We start from the raw sequence: 18,570 nt of genomic DNA on the forward strand, positions 1-18,570 counted from the left end.
ACGCCCCTCACCGAGCTACGGAACCGCGGATCAGGACTCCACACTCGCTTCGTACAAAAGTACATCTCACTCACACATCACACAGAGTCTCACCCGACCCCTAAGGCAATACTTAATATTTCTTACCTTGGTCTGTGCACAGAGTTACCAGATCAATTCTCAAACGCAGGGTGCCTACCTTCTTCCTTTCCCCACTACTTCACGGATCCTGCCTCTTTAACCAGTCTCGGGCCCTCTGTCAGCTCTCCGCAGAACCGCCACCGTGGATGCACAGGACCGCTGAAATCAGCGGGGCATGCCTTCCTGCTGCTGCGGCGGTGGGGCTCCCCAGTAGGTGACCGGATCCCGGACGAGCCCCCAGACTGTGAGAAACACTCCGTAGCCAATAACATAGGCTCAGGTGAGAATCTCAGTGTAGTAGTAATTTATTCGCAATTGCAGTGGTGGGCGTCCCACAAGCAGGAGTGCACCTACTAGTTCCATAACACAGTTTATATATATATATATATATATATATTATTTTTTTCTTTTTTCTCGACGACCGGGACCATTCCCTGTTTCCCCATTGACTGAGTAATCCAGGTTCACAGTCTATCGAGTGCTTCACAGACAATACATGGCTTTCAGTTGCCGGCTTGTTATAAGTCAAATTTCTTTCGACTTTTATACTCTATGAGGTGGCAATGTTTCTTACACAGTGATTTCCGCCTAATTGCTTTAAGGATTCTGGTTGTCTGCATTTTACAAGGTTGTCTGTTAAGCTTTCTCATCACTGCAAGCATATCTTAATACCACATTCCTTCCCTCTAAAATATGTGACTGTGCAAAAACATTTTTATTCCCACAATGGAACATGAGAAGAATAACTATACTTTTTTTTTTTTTGACTTAACTAAAGATGTTATATACAGTCAGCTCTGGACTTACACTTAACCTAGTCTGATATTGGGGTATGTCACACATCAATGCAAACTGAGTGAGGTCAGAAATAGGTGTAGCTCTAACATTTTTAGTTGAATTTCACCAAGGCAGTCTGACAGAACTGGAATAACAAATTGGTAGCAGAGTAGCTGTTTAAAGATGCATATTTTTGCAATGTTATTTTATTGAAAAAACCTGTAGTCATTCAGTATGCCACAGCTCCTTGCCATGCATTCATATTCTCTGATACACTATTAAAGATAACAGTTAATTTCCCTGTAGTTTGAAAAAAAATATTTATTTATTTATTATTTTTTGTATTCTGGTATAAGTGGTCAAGACTTCTGCTTGACAAATTATACATGAAATTACTCAAGCCTGTCATTCAAATACATTTTCAAATACATCTACGCATGCACAAATCTAACCAAATCTATGTCCTATTTGGGGGCACTTATCCATAAGATTTCATGTGTAGCATCTGTGCATAGACATTTAAGCCAAAAGCTTTAAAATAGACATTTCTAAAGCAGATATTGGGACCTGGGAACTTTGGAAACAAGGCTGGTAGGTAATCGAATAAGTACTGATTTTTGGGTCAACCTGCTGATTTTTTCTGCATGTTATTAGAAAATGGTTTATTGCTGGTATTTCAATCACCATGAACTGCAGCTAATTCCAAAGTACAACCAAACATCCATGTACACAAAGGGTATTTATTTTTCAAAAATAAATAAAAGAAAAAGCTACTTCACAATGGCAATTACGTGGCACTGTAAGCCTGGGAAGATAAAATGTTTTTTTTCCCAGCACCATAATATTATTTCAGAACTCCTATTTTCCTTCTGTCTTTCACTCTTTCTAATCTCCCTAATTGTTTTTTTTTTTTTTTTTTTTTTTTTTTTTTTAATAGCACAGCTTACGTGCATGTAATGCTTTTCATTCAGAACAGTTCCAGAGTGCTATACAGAGTCTGTATTGTATTAGAATGAAGCTTCACAACAAATGCGTTTTTCTGTATTAACACTCTCTAGAGAGAGAAGGACCCTGTGTACACGACAGTAAGTACATCAAGAAGACTAGAATCCATATATTCATATATGATACAAACTGTTAGATCAAGAGTGAAGATTAATGTAGAAACTCTTATACTGTCTGTTTGAATTTTCTCTTACATAGCTCAAGTACTTTAATGTCAGATTGGTTAAGGTTTCATGATTTGTAGAACAATCAATAGATATTCCAGGTTTCTCCAAGGCAAGGAAGCGAGTGAGAGGGGGAAATATAATATGTATTAAAAAATAAATGGAAAATGTCATTCTGAATTTAATCTCACTATATAAATCACATTGAGCTTTCATTTCCATTTCATTTCTTTTGGTTTTTGTTAAATAGATGTCCTTTTTCTGTAATGGGGAAAAAAAGAACAGATTGTATTAAATTATTTTTTGTAAGTGAAAGTTCTATTGAATACTTTTTGTTTTGCATTTAATATCCAAAACTTTGTACTGGTATGTACATTGTAATATTTTAAAACCATATGCTATTACATATAAGTAAGGCTTGCATTTGAGATAAGTATTACCTATATTTTTCTTAATTACTTATGAACCTTATCCTTGATATATATCCTTTATATATATCCTTGATATATATCCTTTCTGGGATATAAAATAGCTGATCTTTGCAACTATCTATTGTCTCTAGGGGGGTTTTAATCAAAATTCTGTATAATAGTATCTCAATTTGAGGGAATTTCAGTTCAAATTTTGACCCTAGCATTACAGTGTGGTCTAAACCAGTTTGATACTCTATCACCCTAACTACAGTATAAAAAAATGCTTCTCTATATCCTTGGGATGGTGTTGAACTCTTCCTTCTTTGGTTGAACCTTAAATAAATGCAATTTTCATAGAAACTTTGCCTTAGTAGGAACCACTGAATGGACCTACTTTTTCCATGTGGGGACCTGGAATTATGTATAGTCCCTCTGCAGCTTCCATTTCAGCATAGAGTAGAAAATAGTGCATGCTATCTAATTTCCTCTCTGAAGAATCTGTGCACTGGACCTGTTTGTGCAACACATCTAGTAGTTTGTGCAACACATCTAGTAGTTCTTACATGCCCCTTGTGTATTTCCCTGTGCCATCAAGTGTCAGTGTGTATTGGTTGTTGTGTGAGGAACGTATTTCCCACCAGTCATTGAGACACAGCACAGATTTAAATAGTATCCTAACAACAGCACTGCCACATTGGAATGAATTTTCCCAGCAGTGCCCATTGCTAGGCAAAACTCTGAGCTCCTTATCAATAATGGTAGTGCTTCTTGATGCAAATACAAGGTCAGACATTTAACATCAGTTCCTTCTTCCCCATTAGCAGAAGTGCTCAGTGTTATAGATTGAAATTCACTGTCACTAAAGTGACAAAACAGTAACTACTATACTTTTCTCTGCCTTGTGGTTTTGATTATTTGCTCAAAACTCTTTGTGACCTTTGGAAGGGTGAGAAAGTTCTCCACCATGACACAATGGCAGCCATCACCATCATCCCAATTAGTGGTTTGCCTGGAAATTGCTTGCAGTTTAGAAAAAAAAACCTTTCATTTTAATTTAGTACATATGTGAAATAAATTATACTATGGAATGGTGTTGTCAAATATTTATTTAGCATCTCAGTACATGAATTCACTTGCCCATCAGATAAAATTAGTTTGGAATTCTTTTATACTGACATCATTTTCCTAACTTATAAACTCACTTTTAGACACAGAAATAACGAATGTTTGTATTGGCTTGTTGTGAATAGCAGTGATGTTTAGGAATTTTAACGTACAGTTTGGTGTTTTCACAATGTCACTATGAATTGGTGCTTAATTTTAGCTAGAGACAAATTTGTTCTTAAACTACTTACACTGTGTGTTTTCCTATTTTCTAATTCAACCTGAGTGTTAAAGTTGGCTCCTCTTAGATGATTTGCATAGATTTTCAAAGGCATAGGATTTCCCAAGACATTACTAAACAGCAACAGTGGCTGCAAAGCCAAGTGTATATTGCTGGATCAACAAGATTTGCTTTTAACAATCAAATAGAAAGCATAATTGAAAATACAACCTAGTATATTAAGAACTGTTTTACTATATGAATTACTCTGTCAACATCTTTCCACATAGTCCTGACGATTCTCTCTCATAAAACTAGCATACTAACTTGTGAAGTTCATGAAAACAAGGCCTGCTCTAAAATGTATTGAAGTCAGTGCACCTAGTTTTAAAATAGTTTTCCTCCTCTGTTAGTGGCTTCATATAGGATAAGTTGTCATGTTAAACTTTATGCACAAAGCTGAAATTTTGCACAGAATTAAATTAATCATGTAGTAAAATATTGTAAACAAAAATAGCACCTTATGTGGGTTCATGTGATAATGCTGGGGTTCGCTCAAAATACAAAAACTAAAAACAGGCAAAGATGAATCAATATAGTTTTACTGAATATCCTTGCCAAAACTTATATTAAGTCTTGAAAACATGAGAGCCCTAATATAATTGCATTCCCACTGTCTATTTACCATTTCACTTTTTTTTTTTTTTTTTTTTTTTGCATGACTGAGAATTCTATCATTATCAGTTTTCAGTCACAGGCTAGTAGATACTTGATTAAACTCTGCATGGACAATGTTGTAAGTGAATGCAAAAATATGGTCTCATAGATGTCACACTAGAGGAACAACTGTATGTACTCATAGGAGAACTATAGTTTGAAAGATGTTTTTCCTGAAAATAATAATAATAAAAAATAACAGTGCATGAAATAATAGGAATATTTCACTTTGAGTCTCTTGTTTTCCAGTTTTCTAGACAGATTTCATTCCTTAAAATATTGTGTGTGTGGTGATGTTACTAATACCTGCATCACTACTGAGGATCATGCTTCTTCATTATTGAAGCAGCCAGGCTCTTGGGAGCACTGGCGGGACTGCTGCTGAAGCTATTAGCAATGAGCAGTAGAAACATGGGAAGGTGAAAGCCTCTCTGCCCCTTATCTTCCAGGAGAGAAAGAGAATCACTATGTATCTACGCCAAGGGTAAAACTTGAAGAATTGTGTTAAAAACAACATTTCTTTCTTAAACATTGCCATTTTTAGGAGGAAGCATTGCAACAAATCTGTAATTATAGTAGTTATTTTACTCTTTGTTGATTAAAAGCCCTAGCTGTGATTTTACAAGGACTGCTTCTATTTAGTTGTGCCTTACCAGCTTTGAAAGAGAAGTTGTAATGGAAGCAGCAATTAGGTATAACTGTGTGCAGTCTAACTTGGTAGTAGAGTCGAGTGCTCCAGCTTCTGTGGGGCCATTTACATCTGTGATCATAGAGAACAGCCTGTTACAGGATTATCCAAGAACAGAGTGAGCTCAGGCAGAAGAAATCCCAAAGAGTACTTTTGTACTCAGAATTTCTTGGTCATACCAAGTATGCAGGTTTTTTTTTTATATCATATTATGCATAAACAGACCATAGAAAGTATCACTGACACCATTTACAGTGAAGAAGGCCAAGAAAAAAAGGCTGAGGAAGCAAGGATCTGAAACTGTGGTGAGTGGATGGACTGCAGAGCTCTTTCTTGTGGTTGATTGAAAAAAAATAAAATAAACTAATACATGGTAGATTAAGCTACTGGTACTGGAAGGGAACAGGATCTGCGAGTAGATATTTTCCTTACAAAGTGGTCTGCTGACTGAAAATCTGGAGCACCATCAGAGTTCAGCTAGTTGAGCCAGACAGCTTGTTAGACTGTCTTATAAAAGCTGGATGTTTGGCTAGATAGGTTTTGGCACTTTGAAGAATAGAGAGGCAGATTTATGAACTGGACAAATGAGTGCTACAGTCAGGGATTTTAGGATTCTAGCAGTTTGGCTGTATCTGTAAGACCCTCAGAAAGATCCTGCTTCAAAAGACAGGTTCTATAAGCTCTAAAATGTACCATTCGATCTAGGATATTAATGCTGATTTTAAGCACCTTGTCTTCCTGTGCAGTTCATGGGAGAGCTAGGATAAGCTTAAGCCTGTTTATTCCCATTTATCCAGCAACACGACAGCTACCAAATGCCAAAAAGGCTCAGGAAAGAGACAGGTGTGCCTGCACATAGATGGGGAACAGAGTGATGGTAACATGGAGAAAGAGCATGATGCACTTACAGAAAGGTGAACTTGAATCTATGTTCTCCTGGCATTGCTGAGGTTTTAGAAACTTTCTGCTTCCTGAAGACATATATATATTCATAGCAGGTATGAATCTCTACAAGACACCCACAAAACTCCCATGGTAATTTCAGTTTGGACAGGAATTGCTGAATTCCTTCACCAGCAGCAATAAGGTCCTGACTCACTGTGTCCAGAACTACACTGTTGATTAATCATAATATCCGTGTCACCAGTAAGGAGCCAGCAGCAGCCAGCCAAGATTTCTGCACTTGTTTCTGTTTCTTATGCGTTCAACGTCATTCCAATTCAGATCCGTCAAACTATCTACCACAGAAGCTGAAACATCGTGGGCAAAGGAATACACATATTCAGAAATTCTTGGAAAAACCCTAGTGCTATAATTGTAAATAGCTGCTTTGTATGCTGTTTCCTTTATGAATTCCACAGGTTCTGATTTCCAAGCTTTATATCTGCTTAAAGTGGAATAGACAGCATCGTGCCTAAAAATGGTTGAAAAGTAAAGCAGTTGTTGCACAGAGAGGAGTGTGTCATGGTATTTCCAGAACCACTTGTGTTAATCAGATGGGAAATAGTGTGATACTTACCAGGGTTACAGGCACCTTAGCCACACAAATAGAAGGAAACAAAAGAACAGGGAGCACTGTCACACTTGTATAATTTTTTGATTCTTCTGCTCGCTCTCTTAAAAAAAAAAAATCAGAAAATGTGAAGTTGTTTAGAGTTACGTTTTTCCTCTCCCAAAAAAGAGGGCAAAGAGAAAAAAGAAAGGGGGGAAAACAGTCTCCCCTCCCAAGCCCAAAAGGAAGATGATGTTGTGGCTTTGCATGTGCTCTTCTCACCTCTGGAAATCTGAGGACAAATAATACTCACCACTTGCCTACTACCTGGATCCCTACAAGTCCATGGGTCCAGATGGGATTCATCCCCGGGTGCTGAAAGAGCTGGCGGACGTCATCGCGGAACCTCTCTCAATTATTTTTCAACGATCCTGGGAATCTGGAGAGGTCCCGGTAGACTGGAAGCTGGCAAATGTTGTGCCGATTTTCAAGAAGGGTCAGAAAGAAGACCCTAGCAATTACAGGCCTGTCAGTCTCACATCAGTGCCTGGTAAAATCATGGAGAAGATGGTTCTCGAACTTATTGAGGCGCACCTGGGGGACAAAGCAGTCATTGGTCCCAGCCAGCATGGGTTTGTGAAGGGTAGGTCCTGCCTAACTAACCTGATTTCCTTTTATGATAAGATCACCCGTATGGTGGACCAAGGGAAACCAGCTGATGTGATTTTTTTGGACTTCAGCAAGGCTTTTGACACGGTTTCCCATAGGATCCTACTGGACAAAATGTCCACCATACAGCTAAATAAAAACATCATACGATGGGTGAGCAACTGGCTAACGGGCAGGGCCCAAAGGGTTATGGTAAATGGGGCTGCGTCAGGCTGGCGGGCGGTCACCAGTGGGGTCCCTCAAGGCTCCATTTTAGGGCCGGTACTTTTCAATATTTTTATAAACGATCTGGATGCAGGAATAGAAGGTATTTTGAGCAAGTTTGCTGATGACACCAAACTTGGAGGAGTTGTGGACTCGAATGAGGGTGGAAAGGCCTTGCAGGGGGATCTGGATAGGTTGGAGAGCTGGGCGATCACCAACCGCATGAAGTTCAATAAGAGCAAGTGCCGGGTCCTGCACCTGGGACGGGGAAACCCTGGCTGCACGTACAGACTGGGTGATGAGACGCTGGAGAGCAGCCTAGAAGAGAGGGATCTGGGGGTCGTGGTAGACAGCAAGTTCAATATGAGCCAGCAGTGTGCCCTGGCAGCCAGGAGGGCCAACCGTGTCCTGGGGTGCATCAAGCACGGCATCGCTAGTAGGTCAAGGGAGGTGATTGTCCCTCTCTACTCTGCGCTGGTGCGGCCCCACCTCGAGTACTGTGTGCAGTTCTGGGCACCACAGTATAAAAAGGACATGAAACTGTTGGAGAGTGTCCAGAGGAGGGCTACGAAGATGGTGAAAGGCCTGGAGGGGAAGACGTACGAGGAACGGCTGAGGGCACTGGGCCTGTTCAGCCTGGAGAAGAGGAGGCTGAGGGGAGACCTCATCGCAGTCTACAACTTCCTCGTAAGGGGGTGTCGAGAGGCAGGAGACCTTTTCTCCATTAACACCAGCGACAGGACCCGCGGGAACGGGGTTAAGCTGAGGCAGGGGAAATTTAGGCTTGACATAAGGAGGGGGTTCTTCACAGAGAGGGTGGTTGCACACTGGGACAGGCTCCCCAGGGAAGTGGTCACTGCACCGAGCCTGTCTGAATTTAAGAAGAGATTGGACTGTGCGCTTAGTCACATGGTCTGAACTTTTGGGTAGACCTGTGCGGTGTCAAGAGTTGGACTTGATGATCCTTAAGGGTCCCTTCCAACTCAGGATATTCTATGATTCTATGATACTCTATTTTGTCATTACTTGGTACTTCTGATGACAAGAGGATGTGTGAGGAGCCTTTAAGGTGTAGTATACCAGGCCTAGGAATAAGGTAGGGCAATAAGGTTGTTCCAGAGCCAGACTAAAAGTCCATCCTCATCCAGGATTGAAGACAGGAGGGATCATGGCAGTCACACAACTCCTCTATTCCCTGTATTGATCTCTGCTTTTTTTTTTTTTTTTTCCAGAAGTTTTCAGGGTGCACACTCCCTTTTTGCTAGTTTGCAGACAACACGTTTTAACAACCAGTCTTGAAAAATGCTGCACTACTAATAGGTAAGAGTAGAAGAGGAAGCAAATGTATATAAAATGCTCAGACTGATTTCTGGCAAATACCACGCCTGATCCATATTGCAGTATTGCCAACTTTAAGTGTTCCAAAATCACATGTGATGAGAGTGGCTTAAAATAATCAAATTGGAGTTCCTTTTTATTTGTTTTCTGGCTTAAAAACAATCAATGTGAGGTTCTTTTTATTTGCCTTTGTTTTCTTAGCATTCAGGGTATGCTCAGATAATGTTTTCTCAGAAACCACGTGTGCTAGAAAGCTGCTTTCTCTTTTCCAAATGAAAACTAGTATTTCTCAAGTCAAGCTCCAGACATATGCTAAGGCTTCACATGCAAAACAGCACAAGATATGGGAGTAGATAACTAGAAATGCAACACTTCATTTTTTCCTCTCATATTTTGTTTTGCTCGTTGCAATATGAAATCCAGGGTAGGACAGAGAAACAATGAAGTGGATATGTTAATATGAATTTAAAAAATGAGAACAGAGAGTTAGGGAAGGAGAGGTAACAACAAAATAGAGTAAATAGAAAACAGAGAAGGGAAAGCAAGAGTGGTAACAGAGGAGGATGGCAATATCAACAATGGGAGAGATTTAGGAAGAGAAAACAAAGCAAACCAACAGGAAATATCATTATAAATATGCCTATGCTTTTGAAGTATGGTGGCTGCTTTCAGGCTCTGGAAGCTATCAGAGCTCTAAATAGCTATGTATCTGTAATTAATGATCTGAAGCTGTGCCAATATTTAACCAAGTATTAGCCCTGCCACAGCAAAGGGGCATGTGGGACTTTGGAGGCCAGGTGTTTCTAAGCTTTTAGATGCTGCACACTCGTGTTCTGTATATATGTGTCTTGGGAAGGATGGGGGCAAAGTTCCCTGGAATTCAGAGATCTCCAAGACCGTTGTGCTGGAGGCATACACTTAAAATTCTTAGGTCTGAAATTAAGCATAAAAGGTCTGTACCCTCTTAACATGAGGGTGGTCAAACACAACAGGCTTCCTAGTGAGGTGGTTCCTCATGCCTGTCAGTGTTCGAGGCATTCGGAAAACACTTTCAGTAATATACTTTAACTTCTGGTTAGCCCTGAAGTGGTCAGGCAGTTGGACTACATGATCTTTGAAGGTTCCTTCCAACTGAGCCGTCCTATCCTATCCTATCCTATCCTATCCTATCCTATCCTATCCTATCCTATCCTATCCTATCCTATCCTATCCTATCCTATCCTATCCTATCCTATCCTATCCTATCCTATCCTATCCTTTATTCTGGCAGGTATGTAAATCTGTGGAGGGCTGTTAGAATCTGCTGTTCTGTAGCCTTTGATACCTAACTTTCAAATAGCTTGAAGGAATAGTTCAGCAAGACAGCCTGAAGTCTGTCTATTGCTTCAAAGTAGAAGATTGTTCTTATTTTTAGAATTTCTTTCCCTTTTCCCCATCTATATACCTTTTCCTAATCTGTCTCTTGGGGATTCCCATCCCTTTCTCTTGATGTAAAGTTGTCTTTTCATTGTTCTCTTTCTTTTACTTTTATTAGACTTACTATGTTTCTGTCTCTGCCACAGAAGTCTGAGACATCCTACTTAATGTACATTGAACTGCCTCTTGTCCTCTTTTAAATATGTAATTTAATTTGCAAAATTTCTGACTCTAGCATAATCTCTTTGTATCCATCTACTCTTTCTTACACCTTGGGAAATAGTCGTATCCTTTTTAGTCTCTGTTTAGCAACTCCATGTATCCTGTTTCTATATGGAACTAAGAGCAATTAATAAGTTATGCTGTTCAGGAGGCTGGATTTGCCTTGGCTGAAATCGGTGAGCCATATATAATCTAGGGTAAGTATCAGGATTTTTTTTTTTCCAGATTTCAAATGCAAAGCCCAAATTTAAAGAAGGCGCCTTGTACAATTTACTTGTATAGAAGTGTTTTCACTGAGGGCTGAATACAAAGACAGTGAAGTCCAAAGATAACCATAGGAGCACTGATACTGTGAGTTGGATGCGAAGCTCAGATTGCTCTTGCAGTACCACTCTGACTGATGAAAGAAGGCTAAAATACTGAAAAAATAATCTTCTGTCTTGCATTCAGAGGCTCGGAACATTTGCACGTGCATTCATGTGCAAAACTCTCTTTTAGTCATCTCTCTTCCCCTAAGACTGCTTGTCTTAGTAGTAAATACTGGTTGTGCTCCAAATATTGGCTCACCACCTGGGCCAGAAAAAATACCATGGGAAATGTATGGACTTTGAAAAAGACTTTAAAAAAATAGTCAGATGGAGAAAAGGTAGATTGATAAAGTATGCTATGGCCACAGAATAAAGCAGAATAAGTAGGTCTTATTTGGGGCACTATCCATTGGTCGATATTTCATTGTTAAAATTTGCTTTTGGTAAAGTGACTTGGTCAGTGGTTTCTCTGTTACTGAAATTAGATAATATTTATTGTATAATTAAATGTTGGTTTATTTATTCAAATATTTTGCCAGATAGCTTATTAAATAAGCTTCCTATTTTATAACCCCTTTGTTGGCAAATATTGAGCTTTAAAAGTTACTACATTTCATACTATTTTTTTTTTGTACATTTAATGAAATATATCAAGTGTGCATGAGGTACACAGAAAAAATATCAAAGTTCTTCGAGTGGGAAGCCTTGGCCACAAACCTAATTTTGGAGGTAACAGCATATGATGAGGTCTGCAACATTTGATCAATGTCTGGTAATCACCTATTGCCAGGTCCAGAGTTGCAAAAATGAAGTAGGAAGGGAAAAATATCTCCTTTTTTCTCTGCCTCCCTCTTTCTCATACTACCACAGAAGTACATACATCCACCCATGCATGTGCATGTGCATGCACACATACACGTACACACAAAAAGCTTCTGTCTTGATTCAGTTTGCTCAGCTTCTGTGTACAATTAGAAAGTGCAGATGTTCTGGACTGCAGGGTGGTGTCCAATTTCATTTGAAAATGAAATATATGATAAATATTAAAAAGATTTTTTATATTAAAAAGATGTTCATTTAAAAGATTAAAAGCCATCTTCACAGTAACAGTATTTTATCCCTGAAGTGGCCCTGGAGTCCAGATTTATTACAAATTTCCTTCATACTTCTACTTATAGAGCTAAAATTATCAATTCTTTGAGGATCCACAGATGATTTTTCTTTTACCAAGTAAGAGGGTATACTTCTATTCTTTTTTTAAAATAAATATTTTAGTATCAAAGGTATGGTGCCTACTTCCACTGCTAAAGGTGTATGTATTTATGTCATTTTAAGCTTAAAGTATATTTCCAGTATTCTTAATCTAATAATAATATTCTACTATGTCTGTGGCAGGTAATAAAAATGTTGGTCACAATGTTAGTGGCCTTGCAACAGTGAATGCATCAATTACAATTTTTTAACTTTATTAAACTCAAACACATTTGCAAGAGTGTACCAGTTCAAAGGGCTGGCATTAGCTCATAGACTTTCAATAGTGGTTCATGATTTTGGCACAGATTATGTTTTTTCTCCACCCTGGCTGTCATTGTGTCTTGTGGAGCGTATTTTAGCAGCTGTTTAAGTGTTAGTCAGCTTCTGAGGACTAGACTGAACCTCAGGAATGGAAGTGGCCTTTGGACATTGTAGATGGTATTTGGCAGGTATTGTGAAGATGGTTTGAATATTGTGTACCTATGTATTCCTGACACTTTAAACTGAAGTGTTGTGTTGAAAAAGAGCAAATGCAAGATGTTGTTCCCAAAGTGTAGCCAATGAAGCCCTTGCAAAAATTATAGCAGATAGGTCTGCTGTTTTAAGTTGCTTAGGTATTCAATTTTCTTTAAAACAACATTCTTAATGTCATCATACAGCCCAACCCAACTGCACTCTCCTAAAACTGCCAAATGCCTGACAGCCATCATCTTGCACGGGACCTTAGCATTGGTTCTGAATCAACTGCACTTTTCTTGGCCCTGCGTCTCTCCAGGAAACTTGGCTTTGCTCCATCAGCTTTCCCCTATGGAAAAGCTAAGTGTCAGCATGAGACTCAGGAGCAGAAGAGTTAGAGAAAAGATGCAGAAGAGACTAAGAAGAACCTGATTAACATTTTCTGAAAAGATGGAAAGCCACACTGTGGGTAGGGATATAGGTGTCAGATTGAGAAAACAAAAATTAGGCTTCCCTATCTTCACCCAGAGCCAAATAGCATGACCTTTTTCTTTCTAACCTCCTTCTCTCTGTGCTTCAGTGTCCCAAACTTCCTCAGTAGCTTGGTACCAACCATATCTGCATTAGCTTTTCCAGTCTACTCTCTATCATGCTTATTTCTTCAGCAATCTTTAAATAATAGTTCCCACATAAAGCTCAACAGCTTTGCACTCCCAAATGCTAATTTCCACACTCCCCAAGTACCTGCAGAACTTGGAGAGATCACAAAAATGTGTGAAAGAGTTCAGACTGAAAGATCCATGTGCTAGCTGGAGGGAAGGAAAGGAAGGGAAGGCCAGGAGTATGGAAGGGTGTTTCTTTCCCAAGTATGAACAAGTGTTTATAAGAAGAAAGACTCAAAGTCTCTTCAGCATTTGCCTTTATGATATTTCTAATGCCTAACCAAACAGTTATACTGACCTTAATAATAGCATGAGGAGCTTGTGCAAGGAGGGAAAGCATTTCAAAGATGTCATGTCAACAACCATGTCTTCATCTCACTTCATCCACTCTTTAGGAACATGCCTACATTACTTTAAGTGCTTTCACATGTTTGACTAATGCCATTTTCCTCAAGTAGAATTAGGAAAACAAAACTTTAGAGTTTTCATAAAACTCTACTTAAAAATATTACTGCTTAAGTGCAAAGCAGTAGCATTAGTTCTTGCATATGCTCTGCAGTATTCAAAATGCTGGAGGTCCCTGTACTCTTGTTGGCTCTGCTGTTCATCCCAGCTTAACTTCAAATTCCAGGCACTGAGGTGGATAACTTTCTCAGCTGCACTTCACTCAAAGGGGCACTTGGTCAAATCCGCAGCAGCTGGGAACCTGTGAAGAGGATCAAAGCCACAGGCTGAGCTGCATAAGCATGCAGTAACTAAACTTTAGTTGACCAGTCAATATTGTAAAGCACTGGGTTTTAGGTAGGCTAAATTTCAGAGGTCTGCTCTTTAAATGACTACAAATGGACTTGTAACCACCGCTGGGAGGCACAAAAATATCAAGTCAGTTTAGTCAATGTGTAGGGTTTTTTTACCATTCAATGTAGTTGACTTTTAAATGCCAGCTTGGCTTTATGGCAAAGCCATTGATACAACATCCAGTTCCTGTGTCACATGCAGCACTAGAGGGCAGAGCTAACAGCTAATGAGAAATTAAGGATGCCTTAAGGTCAAGGGAACATATGTTATAAAGCAGTTAAATTAAATTATAGGAAATAGCTGGTGAACCAGGCTGAGACACAAAAGCCAAAATATGAGGTGACTGGTAAAATAAATGGCAAATTAATGGTAGCGCTGGAAGCATGACAAATACTACAACCATGGCCTTGCATATCCCGTCAGACCCTGGTTGAGAGCATTTGCAGCTCTGAGAGACACTTTCCAGCTTTCTGCACACTCACTTCTTGTGTATTTACTAGCTTCTGTTTGCAAACGGAAGGACTAAACATGTCACTCTGTGAAATAAAGCTGAGGTGCTGGAGTGCAGCTCTGCTGCAGGAAGAGAATGCCCTGGAATGTGCCACATGCTGGGGAAAGTGACCTGAGAGGAAGCATCCTGCAAATTTGTCAGGATCAGACTCTTCCTGCCTGCCATTTTCCATGGGCTTGATGCCATGGGTCTCGCAAATGACTGTAAAGTACTGAAGGTGGAAGTGGATAGAGGTATGTGGGGATCTTTGATGAATACTGGAGTCACACTGTTTTTTGTCAGCCCAAGAATGCAGAGAGCCATGCAATCCTTCACACCTGCACCACAGAGACTAAGCACAGCTTGCGTGGTCAAGAGGACTTCATTCTAAGGTGAGTTTCTCCGAGGTAAGATCTGGTGAAGGTAAACAATTTCACACAGAGTCAGGCAGTATGTTGTTGACTGAGATGGGAATACAAGCTTGGAGGCTCCCAGTTCATTTTCCAACCACACAAAATGCTGCTTTGCGGTTTGCGGCCTGGGCCATACCATGTCCAGTGAAAGAGAAATCTGATAAAGGACCTAGCTAAATTACAGGGCGTGCTTTGAGAGGGCCTTGAAGAGATTTCTCCCAATTGAACTAGTGGAGGAAGAGCGTATGTATGAACAGTGTTGGGTTAGTCACAGGGCCTGTCAGCAGGCTTGCAAGTGAGCTCTGAAGAAACAGGAAGATGTCTGGGCACCTGCAGAGGATTACTGAAGTAACTTAGCCAAGCACTGGCACAGGTTGCCCTGAGAGGTTGTGGAGTCTTCCTCCTTGAAGGTATTAAAAGTCTGGACATGGTCCTACGCTACCAGCTGTAGGTGGCCGTGCTTGAGCAGGGGGGTTGGACCAGATGGCCTCCAGAGGTCCCTTCAAACCTCAGCCATGCTGCGATTCTGTGAACTTCGCTTTGCCCCTGTGTGTCCATGTGAAATATATCTCAGAGCAATGCCAGCTATGTGGTGCTCTGCTGATGGCAGGTGTGGGCACCGTGCTTCAGAAGAGACCCCTCTTGCTGGCCCCTTTGCTGGCCTGAAAGTTAGAGGGTGTAGGAAAAGGAAGGTGAAACTATGAAATGGGAGTGGTTCACCTACAAATGGACAAGGGAAATCCAGGCAAAATATAAGATTCTGTCTGTACCCAGACTTTTACAGATGCCCAGAGAGACCCAGGAGAAACTATTTGGCTAAACTTCAGTACCTTTTACAGTATTACATAACTTTTACCTGTTAAACTGCTGCAAGGTTTTAGTATAAATGGAGAGAAGAAAGTAAAAATTATGACCTCTCCTCCTGCCCTCAGCCAAATAATGCCAACCAAAACCACCCAGACATTCACTTTACCTCTGTTTGTCAGGAAAAAAAAAGAGGTCATTTTGCGTATCATTAATACAGCTGCTACTTTATGGCCAGATATCTTTGTTCTTGTTGACTTGATGATCCTTAAGGGTCCCTTCCAACTCAGGATATTCTATGATTCTTTTCTTGAGACTGCTCAGTCTTCAAGAAATGAAGTGTGATTTTTACAGTTTACATGGCAGTGATTTATATGAGGGTCATGGCCTGTCACATGATGATGCCTGACCCCTCATAACATGATGTAAGTATAAGAATCACACTCTTCCTCAGGGTCAGCAGAGCCATGACACAGGTCCTAGTATTCAACACACCACCCACAAAGTGGGACATATGCTTTTTTCCTTTTTTTTTTTTTTGTCAGCTCCCTGAATTACTTTCAGGTAGTTCTGCACATTTCTACTTTTTCATTTAATTAGGTGCAAACACTCTGTATAAATAAAATAAAAAGTTCCCTGCAGCGAGTAGACTATTGCAGACTGCCAGACACTGAAAAATGTTTGTCTCCATTACTGTTGCTTAATAATTCACATTTTATAAACAAAGAAATCTTTCTCTCACTTTTTTTCTTTCCCTTTTCCAGTCAGCGTTTGGGGGCTAGAAGCTTGGATACAGCTGCAGAACAAGTTTGGATCCCCATATACAGTAGGTGTACTATCAATGAATACAAGAGGTGTACAGTACTACCAATGTTTTCTGCCTGCCTTTCAGTCACACAGATTTCATGTTCTTTAGGACATGTCAGTCATTGCAATACTTGTATATAAATGCAGTGTTGTCTCTAAGGCATTTCAGATCCCTTCACATGCTGTTTGGCAAGCGGAGCCACTATTCTTTATGTCCTGATTCTAGCAGCAGCTGAAGTCATAGACTTTGGAAAGCAGACACCCCCCATGATAATGACATGATCCTACAAAGTTTTCTATAAAGGAGCTTGTGTTGATTTACTAAGAGTGTATCAGAATGGTGTGTAAAGTTGATTATCTTCATGTATATGCAAAGAGAGAGGGTGTGAAGAGGTTGTGTAACTTCCATATTGGCATCTTACTAAGCTGAAGTACCCAAATCCTCATAATGAATTAAAAATTAACATAATTTCAGTACAAAACCTAATCTGCACAGATTTATAAAAATCTTCCAAAAGACATTGGGAACAGGGAGTTTTGCCTACAGAAATACTAGATTTGAATGGCAACTGGTTGGTACTGATGTATGTACTTCCAGGAGTTATGGGTCCTTACCTTACCAAGCTTATAGACTTTATTTATGGCTGGGACGGGATGAAAGGAAGCCAGTTCACTCTTACCAACTATTCTTGCCTTCAGAAAGGAACATATCACATGATCTGTTGTAGTCCTTTAAAATCAGTAAGATGTTCTGCTCAAGAATACAAGCTGAGATTTTCCAAGACAAGAGCCAGAGTGGCAACATGCCTTTACATATATCAACACAAGAAAATGATCCAATTATAGCAAAATAAATCAAGCAGACCTTTGGAATTTTAGATGGAAACCCAGAGGATGTTGTCCTTTCCCACAACTGCTTTGGCCAAACTCATGGGGACAGCAAAGAGCCAACAAAGTCATCAGCCCTATGACAAGTATCAAGGAAAAATGGAACTACTGCTGTGGTCAAGTGAAGTCACTACTAATGTCTGTGTTTTGCTGTAACTACTTACTCAGTTTCTTGGAATTTCTTTGCTATCTTACTCAAAGTATGTAGATTCAACGTCTTCTCTTCTCTTTGTGTCCACTGATTTTTAAAACAGGTATAAAAAGTATTGGTGTACTAGAAGGTTAAAAACATATTTTATGCCATCAGATAAGTCACCAGGAAAAAAAAATAAAAATAAATTAATTAAAGAATACTACAATTTTCTATTTCCTTTTCTGTCACGTTGTATATTATTTTTTGCTGTACAGCATATACAATTTCCCTTGAAACAAAATGCAGTTATGTAGTTACAATACAACAAAGTCCCCTGTTAAGGACAGAGTGAGCAAGAAGCTGCGCTTCCTTCTAATTCCAGAGGTGTTCCTTACAGTTAGCAAGGCAGTGTAGAGGAACCTGCTGCTATCTGTGTTTTTTGAATAAACAGAAAATTCAAAGCTACCTGTCTGAAAGCTTTCAGTGTGTATATTCACATCATGCATGGGTATAAAGGAGTGGAAGAGGCTAAGATTCTTTAAAAGTCAGCTGGATCAGAGCATTAACTACCCAAATTCATCAAAAGTTATATTTAAAGCTTCCAGTGCCATGGTGTTGCTTGCTTGCTTGAATAACATATAGGGAGGTTCCTGAGATTGAGTCATTCCACTCAGACTGAAAGTAACATTTGGCAGGTCCATCATTATGAGAATACATATGCAGCTGTTTATAAGCACCTTGTCCTTTACAGCACTGGGGCTATTGTGGTGGGGAGGGTCAGCTTCTTTCTCCTGGTCTTGGTGGCTCAGACTTACTAACAGAGTGAGTATTTTTGCCCAGCTTTGAATTTCTAAGGGAAAAAATTTTAAGAAGCTGAAATAAAAGCAAAATAGGATGGGAATATGAAAACAATATTTCTGAGCTCTGCTGAGTTCCAACAGCAACACAAAACTATTCTGTTTACATATTTAGTGAAATAAATCCTGGCATCACCACTGGTATAATTGC

At 39.6% G+C, this 18,570-nt stretch overlaps 1 long non-coding RNA gene across 1 annotated transcript; it reads left to right on the forward strand.

Moving 5' to 3' along the window:
* On the forward strand, positions 1-17,886 carry LOC119716108 (uncharacterized). The gene is made up of 4 exons (XR_011806803.1): positions 1-400; positions 14,821-14,909; positions 16,499-16,560; positions 17,421-17,886. It is a non-coding gene; the product is annotated as an uncharacterized lncRNA (long non-coding RNA).
* The last annotated feature ends 684 nt before the right edge of the window (positions 17,887-18,570 follow it).

This window comes from Anas platyrhynchos, chromosome 2 (genome assembly GCF_047663525.1).
Source record: "Anas platyrhynchos isolate ZD024472 breed Pekin duck chromosome 2, IASCAAS_PekinDuck_T2T, whole genome shotgun sequence".
NCBI lineage: Eukaryota > Metazoa > Chordata > Aves > Anseriformes > Anatidae > Anas > Anas platyrhynchos.